The 16,332-nt window shown below is 42.0% G+C and overlaps 1 long non-coding RNA gene across 1 annotated transcript; it reads left to right on the plus strand.

The window, feature by feature from the left end:
- Positions 1 to 2,693: 2,693 nt before the first annotated feature.
- On the plus strand, positions 2,694 to 14,804 carry LOC138947815 (uncharacterized). The gene is made up of 2 exons (XR_011449828.1): positions 2,694 to 2,978; positions 6,958 to 14,804. It is a non-coding gene; the product is annotated as an uncharacterized lncRNA (long non-coding RNA).
- Positions 14,805 to 16,332: the final 1,528 nt, after the last annotated feature.

Here is a 16,332-nt window from a genome sequence, read left to right on the forward strand (position 1 = left end):
AATTGGGTTGTGAGTGAAGCGTAGCTCTGGCTTGTCACTCACTTCCACTACACATAAATGCGCGCAAGGATTTAGTTCTTCAAACATTTCTGCTTTCTGTAGCTATGCAGGGTTTGTGGATGTGGAACGTGGGAATATTACAGTTTGGAAGGTGAGGATTCTGATAGACTCGATGCAAATTGTCCGAACTATAGCTATGGCGTGCCCCTTTAATAGCTCATAATGATTAGCCAAATATGGAAAGGCAAAACTAGATTCAAGTAGCTGAAAATTGAAACACGAATGGCGGCTTGATTGAAACTTTACGAAATGGAAATCCTGTGTGTTTTCCAACACATGAATGTACAAATCAGTGTTTTGGGTCTACAGAACACGACAAATCCCGTCCAAGTCCACTTCACAACAACTTCACAAGCCCATGTCTTCAGAACTTCGCAATTCCATGTGTATACGAGCCACGAAAGTCACACATTGGCTGGATTCATGTCTGACGACATATCTGTGGTAAGTTTAAAGGCTGTCTCCATGGTAAAAAAAAATACTGAAATAACCATTTGTTTCTCTTTCTTCTTTCAATTTAATGACTTATGCGCTAGACTTACTTACTTAATTACTGCCTTTCACGCCTGTTGGCGTGTAGGGCAGCGACAAAGGACCTCACTTTTGTCTGTCTCTTGCAAGCCTTTCCAGGGTCGCCCAGGAGTGGTTGAGGTCCTTTGATTCCCCCTCCACTGTACGTCTCCAAGTCTGCTTGGGTCTTCCCCGCTTCCTCTTTCCTTCTGGGGTCCATCGAAGTGCCACCTGGGAATGGAGTCGTTTTCCATTCGTAGTACATGGCCAATCCATCTCCATCTTCTCTGGGTTATGAGTGTCTCCATTTCTTCCATGTTGCATCGTTGGAGAAGGTCGTTGTTAGAGATCTTTCTGGGCCAGAATATTCTCTATGCGCTAGAGTTCGTATTCAATATGTTCCAGTGAAGATAATGACTCACTTTTCTAACCCGTATTCTCAAAAGCTCGGGAGAAAACGAAAGAAAATAATGTCCCTCTCTGGAAGTGACGTGTGGCTGGTGGCTTGATTCGGCCTTCCGCCATTTTGACAGAGATGGGAGAGTGAACCACAGCTTCGCGTAACAATCTGAACACGCATGCCGCATCAAATTGTCAATAGACAACCACTGATGTTGATAAAGTAAGAGATCTGTCTTACATAATTGAGTTTCGGCGCTGTTTGGTTGCAAAGAAATGTGCGCAGTCTATATCACAAGTAGGTTTGGAAAGTGCATTTTCCGATGATATCGACGCAGCTAAGTATCAGGATCAGGAATATTGCGTCGCGGAACCTTTCAGATTATGACGCAATGTTGGCAAGAGAGCGCCTCGCCTAGCCCTACTTAAAACGATTTAAAACCTATCATTTTGGAATTTGTTCTCTTCCATAAAAAGTCTGAAGTCCATTGCTACTAAATTAAATAGCCTCTGGACTTATTTGAAAAATACACCCTTTCCTAATAGTTTTCTTAGTGCTGGCAATCAATAGTACTAGTAATGAGAGGGATGCACGACTCGTACCCTTTGATGACAGTGAGGGGCGACATTTGTATTGTTGTAGGCTATAATACAAATGTCGCCCCTCACTGTCATTAGGGCTAAATGTCACTTTTGTTAACTCCTTCATGATACGAACCCACCTTACTGTCACGGGACGCAGGGGTGGCCACATTTTTGTCAATTCAGCTTTCCCCGGGTATGTAACATGTCATTTTTAACTTACCCGCACAAAAATCAGGTTACCCACAATCTGAATGCAAAAACTCGTCCCCACCCCTACACACAGTCATGGAGTTGCGCTCACGCACACTCCACTGTCGAAATCTAACCAAGGAAATTCGTCCTTCCATTCTGGCAAAAACCTTCTGACACCGTTTTGATCTGTCGCAGTGTCGATTCTAGACCGCGCATTCCCGCAAATATGAAAGAAATCCCGCAAAAATAAAATTTGGATGCGCGCCTTTTCACGCAAAGAAATACCAATTCCCGCATTTTCAAACATCTTGTGCATGCGCGATATAATAAATATAATTTCGTCAAACAGCCTAGCGTTGCAGAGCGTAAGCGCTTGCAATCTTTTTGAGACAAGTGAGGCCCTGACAAGGATGTTTACATTTACCTATGTTTTCAAAAGTTACATTTTCCCTAAACATCCTTATCAGGGCCTCACTTGTCTCAAAAAGATTCACTTTTTCTCCCACAAGTCTTTGCTTCCCTTTGTGGTCACTTCCTGTTTTACATTCAAAATGGCCACCACGATAAGTGAAAGCGTGGATTTTTTCAAGAATGGAGACCCATGTGCAAATCAGCTTGACGACAAGTTGCCAAGTGAGGCAAAACATCCAAATAAATGGTCTTGGAAGTGGATGAAGGAGTTAGATTCTCAAAAAAGATAATGGAGTTTATGATTAAGAAGTTTCTGTTGTGCATGCAACGATGAAATTACATACACCTGACTTCACTCTTCAGGCAAGAAAGCCATCAGGAACCATACGTTGGTTCTCTCTCTCTCTCTCTCTCTCTCTCTCTCCTCTCTCTCTCTCTCTCTCTCTTTGAAGTCTCTCTCTCTCTCTCTTTGAAGTCTCTCTCTCTCTCTTTGAAGTCTCTCTCTCTCTCTCTCTCTCCTCTCTCTCTCTCTCTCTCTCTCTCTCTCTCTCTCTCTTTGAAGTCGTGGGGGCAATGACGGCCTCCGGGATGCCACAGATTCCATCCTCCCCCAGCCTAGAGACTGGGACTTTTTGTTCTTATTTACGATAGAGTGACATAAATCAATAATTAGCAAAGATTCTATAATTTTAAACTAATCTTTGTTTCAGTTGGTCATGGTGATTTGGGCAATGACAACACCGGCATCGTGGGTGATTTGGGCAGCGATGACCCCTCCGTCAAGGATTGCGACGTGACGAGCACACATGCAGAACCGCTTGGTATGTTTATACCGCCACCATCATAAGTGACGGTTTCTGAGACTTCCACTACTCGTGCAGAACTTCTGATTGGAGAAACTCGAGGTCAAAGCTTGTTCCCAAATGTTCTTATTATTATTTCACATTGCTCAACATCCAGTTAGCAACACAGGCTAGATGTTAAGCAACGTGAAATAATAATAACACATTTTGGGACAAACTTTGACCTGTAGTTTCTCCAATCAGAAGCTTCTGCACGAGTAATGGAAGTCGCAGAAACCGCCACAATATTATTTAAATTTTATTTATATATAGATGCTACATGTCGGGTTCATCTACGGGGCTAGTGACAGACCGCCAATGATGTTTTTTGTTGTTTTTTAGTTGGCAGCATGGGGATATCTTGAGAAGGCTCTCCGTAGTCGGCTAGACGTTAAGCAATGCTAATAATAATAATAATAGCACTTGAGCAAAGAGCTAAAACATTTCGAGGTACGGTAGAGTGTTTGACATAAATAATAATAATAATACGAATATTTATAACGCGCACATATCTCCCCAACAGGCGACTCAAGGCGCACATACACTCATTCACACACACGGAGACTTAAAGTCACCAACACACACACACACCAGCAACCATTAAAATATGTACAGTTATTCAAGGTGGGATGGACAATGATAATGGACAACAGGAGGGGGGAACATGTACACAGGGAGATAGTGATCAAGGGGGAGGTCGAAGAGAAGGTAGAGCAGTATAGGTATTTGGGGGTGATTATAGACAATAAGTTGACATGGAAACCAAACTCTGATGCCCTTGTGAAGAAACTCCACTCTCGCCTGTACTTTTTGAGAAAACTCAGGTCTTTTAACATCTGCAGACAAGAAATCCTTCAGATGTTTTACACTTCAACGTGCAATAGTGTGTTGTACTTTGGCTCCGTGTGTTGGGGTGGCAACATCAACAAGCAAGACAGGGATAGATTAGATAAATTCATCAGGAAAGCAAGTGGGGTGGTTGGGAGGAAGCAGGACAATTTCACATCAACACATGAACGACGACTGACTGACAAGGTACAGAAGATTTTGGCTGACGACTCGCACCCACTCAGACCGGAATTTGACAGTAGACGGACAGACAGGAGCAACAAATTCAGACAACCAACCGCAAGATCCACACGCTACAGAAATTCGTTCATTCCATCTGCAATTCACATCTTCAATTCTCAGGTGGGGCGGTAGATGCTGGTGTTGTCGCTCTGATGCACGGGGTCAGTGTTCTGTATTGTTTCAGTATTGTTGATTTTGTTTTGCATGATTATATACTCTTATTCTACTCTCTTAGACAATATGTGATAACCGGCAAGGTGCTGACTTTCTTTTGTGCATTGTTGATGGTGAATGCATGTTAATTTATTTTTAATATACTTTCTTATGTGATAACCAATGTGCTATATTTTCTCAGGACAATGAACAAATGTTTATTTTGAATGTTTTATGTATGTTATTATTACGGACACAAACGCTCAGCAATGTAATTTCTCTTTTAGAGATTAATAAAGTTATTGTATTGTATTGTATTGTATTGGGGTGGGCAGTGTAGAATGCATGGATTATGTGGAAAAAAGGAATGTCTTGAGTGCAGATTTGAATGATTCGAGGGACTGTTGTTGACGGAGGGGGAGAGGTAGTGTGTTCCATTGGCTAGGTGCTTGGAAAGAAAATGAGCGTTGACCTGCTGTTTTGAGTTTGGTGTGGGGGATGTTGAGCTTGAGGGAGCCGGCAGATGATCTGAGTGCTCGTGAAGGGACATAGAGAGAGAGAGAGTCGGAGAGATAGGCAGGGGCGAGACCATGGAGGCTTTTGTATGTGATACGAGCAGGAACGGGCAACCAGTGGAGCTGATTTAGGAGGGGGGTGATATGATCTCCCTTTTTCTTTCGTAAGGCAAGACGGGCAGAGCTATTTTGAATGCGTTGGAGACGAGAGATAGAAGAAGAGGGAAGACCCGCCAAGAGAGAGTTACAATAGTCAAGACGTGAGAGAATGGTGGACGTGACCAGTTTGGCGGTAGCATCTGTGGTGAGGTACTTGCGGATAGTGGCGATGCGGCGGAGTTGGAAGTAGCAGGTGCGAGAGACAGAAGAGATGTGTTGTTTCATGGAAAGGGTGTTGTCTAGAGTGACTCCGAGGTTTTTGACAGCAGAAGACAGAGGGACAGAAGAGTCAGAGAGTTGATGAGAGTCGGAAGTGGCTTTGGAGAGTTTGGATGTAGTGCCTATTAGGATAGCTTCAGTTTTGTTGCTATTGAGCTGAAGTTTGATTTCTGTCATCCAATTCTGCACGTCAGTGATAGTGTCAGAGATAGAGGAAAGAAGAGATTCAGACTGGTCAGGGGAAGAGCTGTTGTGAAGTTGAGAGTCGTCGGCAAAAGAGTGGTGGAGAACGTTGTGTCGGTCAAGGATGTGGTCAAGAGGTTGAGTGTAGAGAGTAATTAGTACAGGCCCAAGGACTGAGCCCTGAGGGACTCCGCACTCAAGCCTGATGGGGTCAGAGTTCAGTTTGTCAATCGAAACAGTCTGGTAGCGGTCGGTGAAATAAGAAGAGAACCAAGAAAGAGCTGTGCTATGGATACCAAAGGTGTGCTGAAGGCGTTGAAGGAGGATGTTGTGGTCGACTGTGTCAAAGGCCGCTGATAGATCAAGTAGAGCGACGGCAGAGATTTCAGCTTGGTCAGTGGCAAGGAGGAGATCAGTAGTGATTTTGAGAAGGGCAGTTTCGGTGGAGTGGTGAGGACGATAGGCAGATTGAAGCGGAGAGAGAAGATTGTTGCAAAGAAGGTGAGAGTTGAGTTGTTTTAGGACGACTCTTTCAAGGAGTTTGGAGATGAAGGAAAGGTTTGAGACAGGGCGGTAGTTGCTGAGAGTGTTTGGGTCGAGCGATGGTTTCTTCAGTAGATGTTTGACAATAGCAGTCTTAAAGGAGTTGGGGACAGTGCCTGTTTGCAGAGAAGTGTTGATGATTTTGAGAATAGAAGGGAGGAGTTCAGGAAGACAGTCAGAGTAGAGTTGTGTGGGAAGAGGGTCAAGGTCACAGGTTTTCAAGGTCATTTCTTTGAGGACTTTCTCCAGGTCAGTGAGAGTGAGAGGCTGAAAGTGTGTGAAGGGAGTGCCTGTAAATGCAGGAGGAGTTTCAGAGTTTTGGTGTGGGATTTTGTCTAGTTTGTCACGGATGGTTTGGATCTTGTTATGGAAGTAATCAGAGAAAGCTTGCGACAGTTTGGAGGGGTCGATGTTGTTGGGCAAGGGAGAAGCAGAAGAGCAGCCAAGAAGGTCATTCACTGTGGAGAAGAGTGTTTTGGCAGAGGTTGTTTCACAGATTTTGGTGCTGTAGTGCGATTGTTTGGCGTCTGCGATGAGTGTCTGAGCATGTTCCATTTGCTTGTTGTAAATCTGTCTGTCAACTACCAGCTTTGAGGTTCGCAACTTCCTCTCTGCTCGGCGACGCAACTGTTTTGTATACTTAACTTCAGCTGTGATCGAGGGTGCAGAAGGCCAATCTACGATGAGTTTGGTTTTTGCGGGTGCATGTTCGTCAAGAAGTGTGCTGAGAGTGGAGTCGTAATGACGTACAGGGTCTGAGGATACCGGAGGATCAAGCAGTCGGCGGGCTGCTTCTGCGCGAAATGTGTCAGTGTTAACTTCTTTGAGGTTACGGCGGACTACGCGCTTTTTCTGTTTGGATGGTTTGGCCATCTTAAGAGAGAACAAAACTGCAGAATGATCGGATCTGAGGTAGTCATTCAGCAGGATGTCGTACACCAGGTCAGTGGACTCGTGGGTGACAATCCAGTCAATGATGTGTGTTTTGCGTGTGGGAGCGTCTACATGCTGTTTGAGGTCGTGACAGTCAAGAAGGTCCATCGTCTGTCTTGTGTCGGTGTTATAAATCAACAATAAGCAAAGATTCTATAATTTTAAACTAATCTTTGTTTCAGTGGGTCATGGTGATTTGGGCAATGACAACACCGGCATCGTGGGTGATTTGGGCAATGACGACACTGGCATCGTGGGTGATTTGGGCAATGAAGACACTGGCATCGTGGGTGATTTGGGCAATGACGACACTGGCATCGTGGGTGATTTGGGCAATGACGACACCGGCATCGTGGGTGATTTGGGCAATTCGTAGCTGATTTGGGCAATGACGACACCGGCATCGTGGCTGATTTGGGCAATGACGACACCGGCATCGTGGGTGATTTGGGCAATGACAACACCGGCATCGTGGGTGATTTGGGGAGCGATGACTCCTCCGTCAAGGATTGCGACTACACATGTCGCACACATGCAGAACCGCTTGGTATGTTTATACCGCCACCATCATATGTGACGGTTTCTGCGACTTCCATTACTCGTGCAGAATCTTCTGATTGGAGAAATTCGAGTTCAAAGTTTGTTTAAAAAAAATGTTATTTTACATTGCTCAACGTCAAGTTAGCAACATTTTGGTACATACTTTGACCTCTAGTTTCTCCAATCAGACGCTTCTGCGCGAGTAATGGAAGTCGCAGAAACCGCCACAATATTATTTCAATTTTATTTATATATAGATGCTACATGTCGGGTTCTAGTGGACATACTCTTATAATATCTAAATACTTTTGCTACTACTAATAACATGCATTGTTTATTACCTAATTAAAGGCTCCCGCAGTGGGGCACTGCGGTTAAGAAATTAAAGGCCCCTCCTGTTTTTGGAACCGCAGGAGCTTTCTAGTTTGCTGTTAGGTAGATTTTTGGTTCCTCTTTCCTGTCATGCTCTCTTTTTCTTCATGAATTCTTTTCTTTTTTCTGCCTTCTTGCTCATTCACCTGTATTTTTTCCAAAAATCTCTTCTCTTGCCGCTTGTCTCGCGATTCATGTATAGTTTAATCTGTTAGTGTTCTGATGTAAGTCCAGCAGTAGATAGGTTAAGCCTATTTTAACATACTGGAAACTGGTAATCTTCCAGTAGGTATTAATTTAGTTTTACTAAAGCCTGCTGGGACACAAGTAATGGGTTAGTGCATTTGTAAACAGGAATCGCTTGACAAGTGGCCCCCTTCATCCCCCCATTCCTCGTCCTGATATGGCTCTGCGTAGTCGGCTGGACGTTAAGCAACAAATAAACAAACAAAAAAAAATAATTAAAGGCAGAGGTCGACAAAGCTCATGAAGACAAGCGTAAATTCAAGCTGGTCTCATGCTGAAATACAAACTTTAATAAATGGTTTTGGGCATCTCCTTCAAAAAGGCATGTATCCGTCAGGGAAGATAATTCAAGCCGCAATTAACCAAAATACTTGTCTCAACAATAGAACATGTATGAATGTGCGAGCAAAGCTTCAGCACTAAATGAAGACACGGTTTTAAGATGGACTAGCTGAAGTTGTGGGCAAAGACAGCATGTTGTTGCTTTTTGGCGAAAGCTTACTGAAGAAATATGGACCAGCTAGAAAAAATGACATAGCACAGAGATTGAGACAACTTGCTGGTCTGTTGGTGCAATATGTAGAGCAAACCTATTCATTACATCTTACCATATAACAGTGGCACAGGCACGGTTGGCCTAGTGGTAAGGCGTCCGCCCCGTGATCGGGAGGTCGTGGGTTCGAACCCCGGCCAGGTCATACCTAAGACTTTAAAATTGGCAATCTAGTGGCTGCTCCGCCTGGCGTCAGGCATTATGGGGTTAGTGCTAGGACTGGTTGGTCCGGTGTCAGAAGAATGTGACTGGGTGAGACATGAAGCCTGTGCTGCGACTTCTGTCTTGTGTGCTGCGACTTCTGTCTTGTGTGTGGCGCACGTTATATGTCAAACCAGCACCGCCCTGATATGGCCCTTCGTGGTCGGCTGGGTGTTAAGCAAAAAAAAACCACAATATAACAGGGGCTCATTTTGAAATTGAGGTTGTCAAGAGGAATGTAATCGGACATTTTTCAAACTAATCGCACCATCGATGCAAACTGCATGCACTCGCACAAATAAATGAAATCTACACACAGCAACACCGACAGCTTTAAATGATTTTAATGTCATTAAAACGGTTTAAACCCAAATAAAATTGAATGAAATCTCACAGATAAATTTACAATGACTATCTGTCTTGCTTGAAGAAAAGAAAAAAACGAAAAGGGAGTGGAACACGGCAACACACATTCTGAGTCACTCCAGGAGCTTCAACAGAAACACAGGTGACGATCGCGGAATGTTGATGTTGAGAACGTCTGACGCATGCAGTATGCGTGCGGTAGCTATTTTCCGCGAAACCCTGCGGAACCCCGGGGGTACCCCGCGAAACCCCGCTTCGGCTTCCGTAATAAGAAAACATTTTGTACCGGTGTCTTAGAGTTTAATAGCTGACAAGGAAATTGAGTAACAAAATAGCGATAAGTCCGACCCCGAAATGAGACCCTGATGTAATACTATTATTTGCTGGGCTATACAAGTTATGTAGGTATGCATGCATGACCCTGGGTCTTGCTGTATGACTGGGAATTGCAGATATGTTCTTCAAAAGATTATGCCGTGTCTGAAGCATCAATATAAACGCTTATAGCTCACAGCTGAAAAGAACACTTCCTTACTAGTACGAAACCAAATGACAAACTATCAATTTGAATACAACACAGCTTCATAAGAACTGCTCAAACAAGGACCAATAAAAGAGAAAACTGAAGACCGTGGCCTAAATCTTACAAGTTTGAAGTTAAAACAAGTTTTGCAAACAATACATGTGAAAGAATGTTGTTATGCCTGAATATTAAAAAAAATTAGTTAGTGTTCCCAGAAACTTGAAATTTGGCATTGTTGTTTATATGTCGACCTAGTACCCAAATATATATAGACATTCTGGAAAACGTTATTTGTTTAGGAATATGGGGAACGTGGATATGGGGACCTTATTAATATTATGTTTTCACATATATATTTAAATCCTAAACAAATAACGTTTTCCAGAATGTATATATATTTGGGTACTAGGTCGACATATAAACCACAGTGCGAAATTTCAACTTTCTGGATGTTCTATGTACCATTGTTAAATATCTAGTTATAAGTTCTTTTTTAGTTATACTTTTAAAACGACAAGACATGAACATGTATGTCCTTTTTTTTAATTTTTTTTTTTATTGTTGTTATGTTTGTTTGTTTGTGTGTGTGTTGATCGATTTAATTTTTTTTTAAAGTTAGTGTTCCCAGAAACTTGTATTATATATATAATAAAAGTTTCTGGGAACACTAACTAATTTTTTTAATATTCAGGCATAACAACATTCTGTCACATGTATTGCTTGCAAAACTTGTTTTAACTTCAAACTTGTAAGATTAAGGCCACGGTCTTCAGTTTTCTCTTTTATTGGTCCTTGTTTGAGCAGTTCTTATGAAGCTAACTCTGACACCAGCCGGTTATTTGGGAACTCGTTTTCAACTGCTTGCAGAAAGTTGAAATTTGTCATTGTGGTTTATATGTCGACTTAGTACCCAAATATAAAAAGACATTCTGGAAAATGTTATTTGTAGGATTTAAATATATATATATATGAAAACATAATAAGGTCCCCATATCCACGTTCCCAAAAAGCTTGTCTGAATATAATAATATATATAATAAATGTTTCTGGGAACACTAACTTTTTTTTTAATATTCAGGCATAACAACATTCTTTCACATGTTTTGTTTGCAAAACTTGTTTTAACTTCAAACCTGTAAGATTAAGGCCACGGTCTTCAGTTTTCTCTTTTATTGGTCCTTGTTTGAGCAGTTCTTATGAAGCTGTTTTGTATTCAAATTGATAGTTTGTCATTTGGTTTCGTACTAGTAAGGAAGTGTTCTTTTCAGCTGTGAGCTATAAGCGTTTATATTGATGCTTCAGACACGGCATAATCTTTTGAAGAACATATCTGCAATTCCCAGTCATACAGCAAGACAAAAATTGGCTCTTTGCAGTCTGCTGGGCTATACGCGATATGTTATGTATGTATGCATGGCCCTGGGTCTTGCTGTACGACCCTGGGTCTTGCTGTACGACCCTGGGTCTTGCTGTACGACCCTGGGTCTTGCTGTACGGCCCTGGGTCTTGCTGTATGACCCTGGGTCTTGCTGTACGGCCCTGGGTCTTGCTGTACGACCCTGGGTCTTGCTGTACGGCCCTGGGTCTTGCTGTACGGCCCTGGGTCTTGCTGTACGACCCTGGGTCTTGCTGTACGACCCTGGATCTTGCTGTACGACCCTGGGTCTTGCTGTATGACCATGGGTTTTCATGTCACGTACGACATACAAATCACGATGTTCAAAGTTTTGACGAATTGAGTGTGACTACGATTCGTAAAACTTGAAATAGGAAGGTGTTATTGCTGTGTTTGATTGGTCGATCTTTGTTTAATGACAAAACAATTGATAATGCCAAGATTTTTAATGTGTACATAGTTCCTTTTCAGCTTGTGATTTATAACTCATTGTGACAAGTTAAAGTTTGTGTAAGCCCTTAATAGACTCTTTGCAGTCCGCTGGGCTATACGCATTATGTATGTATGCATGACTCTGGGGATTGCTGTATGACCCTGGATCTTGCTGTATGACCCTCAATCTTGCTGTATGACCCTCGGTCTTGCTGTATGACCCTCGGTCTTGATCAACAATGATCTGCATTTTTACTCAATATTTTCCATGAAGTACTGGGATCCTTGTATTTCTATCTACTCTGCTTTAATCTTGCTAAGACAATTATGTTGAGACGTCATAAATCAGTACTGGTATATTCTCGGAATTGCGGTCTGGTACCCTGTGATATCGGTTTGAAAACTAGGGAAGGAGGCGATGTGAAGTGCCTTTAGTCGCTGCTGTCACAGTGGGGAGATTGCTAATCGGAGAAATGATTGCATGCAGAAAACGTGGTGATTATGATCCCACGTGACATTTTTACCGCCTTTCATTGTGTAAAAATAGCTTAAACGACAAAACAATTAATAATGCCAAGATTTTTAATGTGTACATAGTTCCTTTTCAACTTGTGATTTATAACTTGTTGTGACAAGTTAAAGTTTGTGTGGGCCCTTAATAGGCTCTTTGCGGTCTGCTGTAGGACCCTGTGTCTTGCTGTATGACCCTGTGTCTTGCTGTAGGACCCTGTGTCTTTCTGTAGGACCCTGTGTCTTGCTGTATGACCCTGTGTCTTGCTGTATGACCCTGTGTCTTGCTGTATGACACTGTGTCTTGCTGTATGACCCTGTGTTTTGCTGTAGGACCCTGTGTCTTGCTGTAGGACCCTGTGTCTTGCTGTAGGACCCTGTGTCTTGCTGTACGACCCTGTGTCTTGCTGTAGGACCCTGGGTCTTGCTGTAGGACCCTGTGTCTTGCTGTATGACCCTGGGTCTTGCTGTATGACCCTGGGTCTTGCTGTACGACCCTGGGTCTTGCTGTACGACCCTGGGTCTTGCTGTACGACCCTGGATCTTGCTGTATGACCCTCGGTCTTGCTGTACGACCCTGTGTCTTGCTGTATGACCCTGGGTCTTGCTGTACGACCCTGGGTCTTGCTGTACGACCCTGGGTCTTGCTGTACGACCCTGGGTTTTGCTGTATGATCCTGGGTCTTGCTGTATGACCCTGGGTCTTGCTGTATGATCCTGGGTCTTGCTGTATGACCCTGGATCTTGCTGTATGACCCTGGATCTTGCTTATGACCTTCGGTCTTGCTGTATGACCCTCGGTCTTGCTGTATGACCCTAGGTCTTGATGAACAAGGATCTGCATTTTTACTTAATATTTTCCACGAAGTACTGGGATCCTTGTATTTCTATCTACTCTGCTTTAATCTTGCTAAGACAATTATGTTGAGACGTCATAAATCAGTACTGGTATATTCTCGGAATTGCGGTCTGGTACCCTGTGATGTTGGTTTGAAAACTAGGGAAGGAGGCGATGTGAAGTGCCTTTAGTCGCTGGTGTCACAGTGGGAAGATTGCTAATCGGAGAAATGATTGCATGCAGAAAACGTGGTGATTATGATCCCACGTGACATTTTTACCGCCTTTTGCTGTGTAAAAAATAGCTTAAATGACATGTCTTAAAGCTCTGCTTAAACTCGTAGTAAACCTCGGTGTTTACGCAGGTTCCTAGCTAATCGTGTATAAACTTGTCTTGCAAAGAAGCAGAGTAGATAGAGATACAAGGATCACAGTTCTTCGTGGACATTATTTTATCCTCTTTTCTTTTTAAAACCTGGTTTTTACAAACAGGGGAAAGTACCTCATCGTTTCCAGAGCCTCACAATTATATGTCCTTGTAAACATGGTTTATCAGAAGGACTGGTGACATACCTTCATTGGTAATTTTTAGGTTTTTTTAGTTGGCAGCGTGGGGCGTTTTGAGACGGCTCGGTGTAGTCAGCTGGACGTTAAGCAATGTTTAATAATATATAATATGTTGCAAATCGTCACGCTAATGGGATAATTGCCTAACTCACTTTTGCAAGTTTTGAGAAAAAGCGATTTGTTCAGCAGCCTCTGCATTGAAGTTTGGGTTCTGTACTTCAGTAGAATGAACTTTAATCCAAATTTCTATTGATCTTGTTTACCATGGGATGCACATGCATAGACAGAAAAGCATGGGTATGCTGTTAAGATAACTGACTTATGAGTTAGGCAATTTTGCTGACATGGCATCAGCAACCGTTTCTCTTTGCAATTTCTTTTCGGAATTTTTACAGATGATTGACACAATTGTTGGCGTTATTATGGAACCGTTGTCTCAAAACTATCTAACTCTGAGTTAGGCAATTATCCTATTAGCGTAATGAAATGTATCATCAGATTTGATTTTGATTATTTTTTTTCCATTGAAATGCTTTTTTGATTTTGAATTTTGTTCCCAGGGTCCGCCCTGGGAGGTGGGGGGGGGGATCTCTTATTTTGGGTTCTTAGTCACCTCATGCGCCACAATGGGATAAGAACATATATTTAGGTGAGCCTTTATTGTCATTTTTAGTCACCCACCCAAAGGAAAGGGGGGTGACTGTTACTTTTGTCAGCGTCCCTGCCTGTGTCTATCCGTCTACACATACGGTTGGGTGATTTTAGGACCCGTGGTCCTTTTCTTGTTTATTTCTTTTTTTCTGCCTCCCCATTGTTCAGTCACCTGTTTCACTTTTACCATGGACTTTGATTCATGGTGTTTAAGAAATAACGATTTTCGATGTCAAAATAAAAGCTGAGTTGTGATTAATGTTTATTTCAGGTAAGAATTAACTTGGTGCGTAATTACACAACACGAAAAAAGATAAATGCAAGTACACAATTGGAAATATATTTAGTTTGATAATCTAATTCAATGAAAAGCCTGATTTCTGTACTTTTTTTTCTTGTTCTTGTTTTCTCTACTTGAGCACGTTTTTTTTTCTTTGAGAAGTATGTGTCCTCCGACTACGCATGGCTGTCTGTGTTAAAAGTATGTGTCCTTCGACGACGGTCGGCGAAGAATGTTTTTAGCGACTGTCGGCGAAGGTTAATCATGCTTAGTGACATCATATTTCTTCAAAATCATGTTTTTTGGGTGCGATTATTTTTTTGCAAACATATTACAAGTTAATAATTTTCGGTTCAATGACTATGCATAAGACTGTATTATCTTTAATGTTCTTTTTAGTTATCAGTAGATTTAAATGACTGTATTTTATTTTCGGTAACAATCCACCTTTTTGCAAGACGAGGTATGTCTTTTTCTTTAAAACAATAGTTGCTTATGTTATTGTTTGTGTTGTTGATGCTGGACTAATAAACAACAGTATCTGTTTAAAACCTTCATGAACAGTGTGTATTGTGTAAACAGGGAGTGACTGCAAGCGAGTATTGTGCTCTCTCTCTCTCTCTCTCTCTCTCTCTCTCTCGCTCTCGCTCTCTGTGTGTGTGTGTGTGCTATTTTTTTCCGCAAATATGTTCTTGCTCTCTCTCTCTCTCTCTCTCTCTCTCTCTCTCTCTCTCTCTCTCTCTCTCTCTCTCTCTCTCTCTCTCTCTCTCTCTCTCTCTCTCTCTCTCTCTCTCTCTCTCTCTCTCTCTCTCTCTCTCTCTCTCTCTCTCTCTCTCTCTCTCTCTCTCTCTCTCTCTCTCTCTCTCTCTCTCTCTCTCTCCCGCTCTCTCGCTCTGTGTGTGTGTGTGTGTGCTATTTTTTTCCGCAAATATGTTCTTCAAAAGATTATGCAGTGTCTGAAGCATCAATATAAACTTTATAAGCTCACAGCTGAAAAGAACACTTCCTTACTAGTACGAAACCAAATGACAAACTATCAATCAATCAATCAATCAATAGAATTTATTTCCAAAATGCAAAAGCACATGATTTTGTTTTAAATGTTGCAGTAAATCATATATCCACGTCCACACTCACATTCACACCCAAATTGTCACAGCATAAGAAACATGGTTAAATACTATTTGCACAACCGACTATCAATTTGAATACAACACAGCTTCATAAGAACTGCTCAAACAAGGACCAATAAAAGAGAAAACTGAAGACTGTGGCCTTAATCTTACAAGTTTGAAGTTAAAAAAAGTTTTGCAAACAATACATGTGAAAGAATGCTGTTATGCCTGAATATTAAAAAAAAAGTTAGTGTTCCCAGAAACTTTTATTATATATATTATATATTCAGACAAGGTTTTTGGGAACGTGGATATGGGGACCTTATTATGTTTTCATATATATATTTAAATCCTACAAATAACATTTTCCAGAATGTATTTTTGACTCACATGCGAAGCAAAAGTGAGTCTATGTACTCACCCGAGTCGTCCGTCCGTCCGTCCCCCCCCGTCCGGACGTCCGTCCGTCCGTCCGGAAAACTTTAACGTTGGATATTTCTTGGACACTATTCAGTCTATCAGTACCAAATTTGGCAAGATGGTGTATGATGACAAGGCCCCAAAAAACATACATAGCATCTTGACCTTGCGTCAAGGTCGCAGGGGCCATAAATGTTGTCTAAAAAACAGCTATTTTTCCCATTTTTCCCATTTTCTCTGAAGTTTTTGAGATTGAATACCTCACCTATATATGATATATAGGGCAAAGTAAGCCCCATCTTTTGATACCAGTTTGGTTTACCTTGCTTCAAGGTCAAGGTCACAGGAGCTCTTCAAAGTTGGATTGTATACATATTTTGAAGTGACCTTGACCCTGAACTATGGAAGATAACTGTTTCAAACTTAAAAATTATGTGGGGCACATGTTATGCTTTCATCATGAGACACATTTGGTCACATATGATCAAGGTCAAGGTCACTTTGACCCTTATGAAATGTGACCAAAATAAGGTAGTGAACCACTAAAA

The sequence above is a fragment of the Littorina saxatilis genome, linkage group LG14 (assembly GCF_037325665.1).
Source record: "Littorina saxatilis isolate snail1 linkage group LG14, US_GU_Lsax_2.0, whole genome shotgun sequence".
Classification (NCBI taxonomy): domain Eukaryota; kingdom Metazoa; phylum Mollusca; class Gastropoda; order Littorinimorpha; family Littorinidae; genus Littorina; species Littorina saxatilis.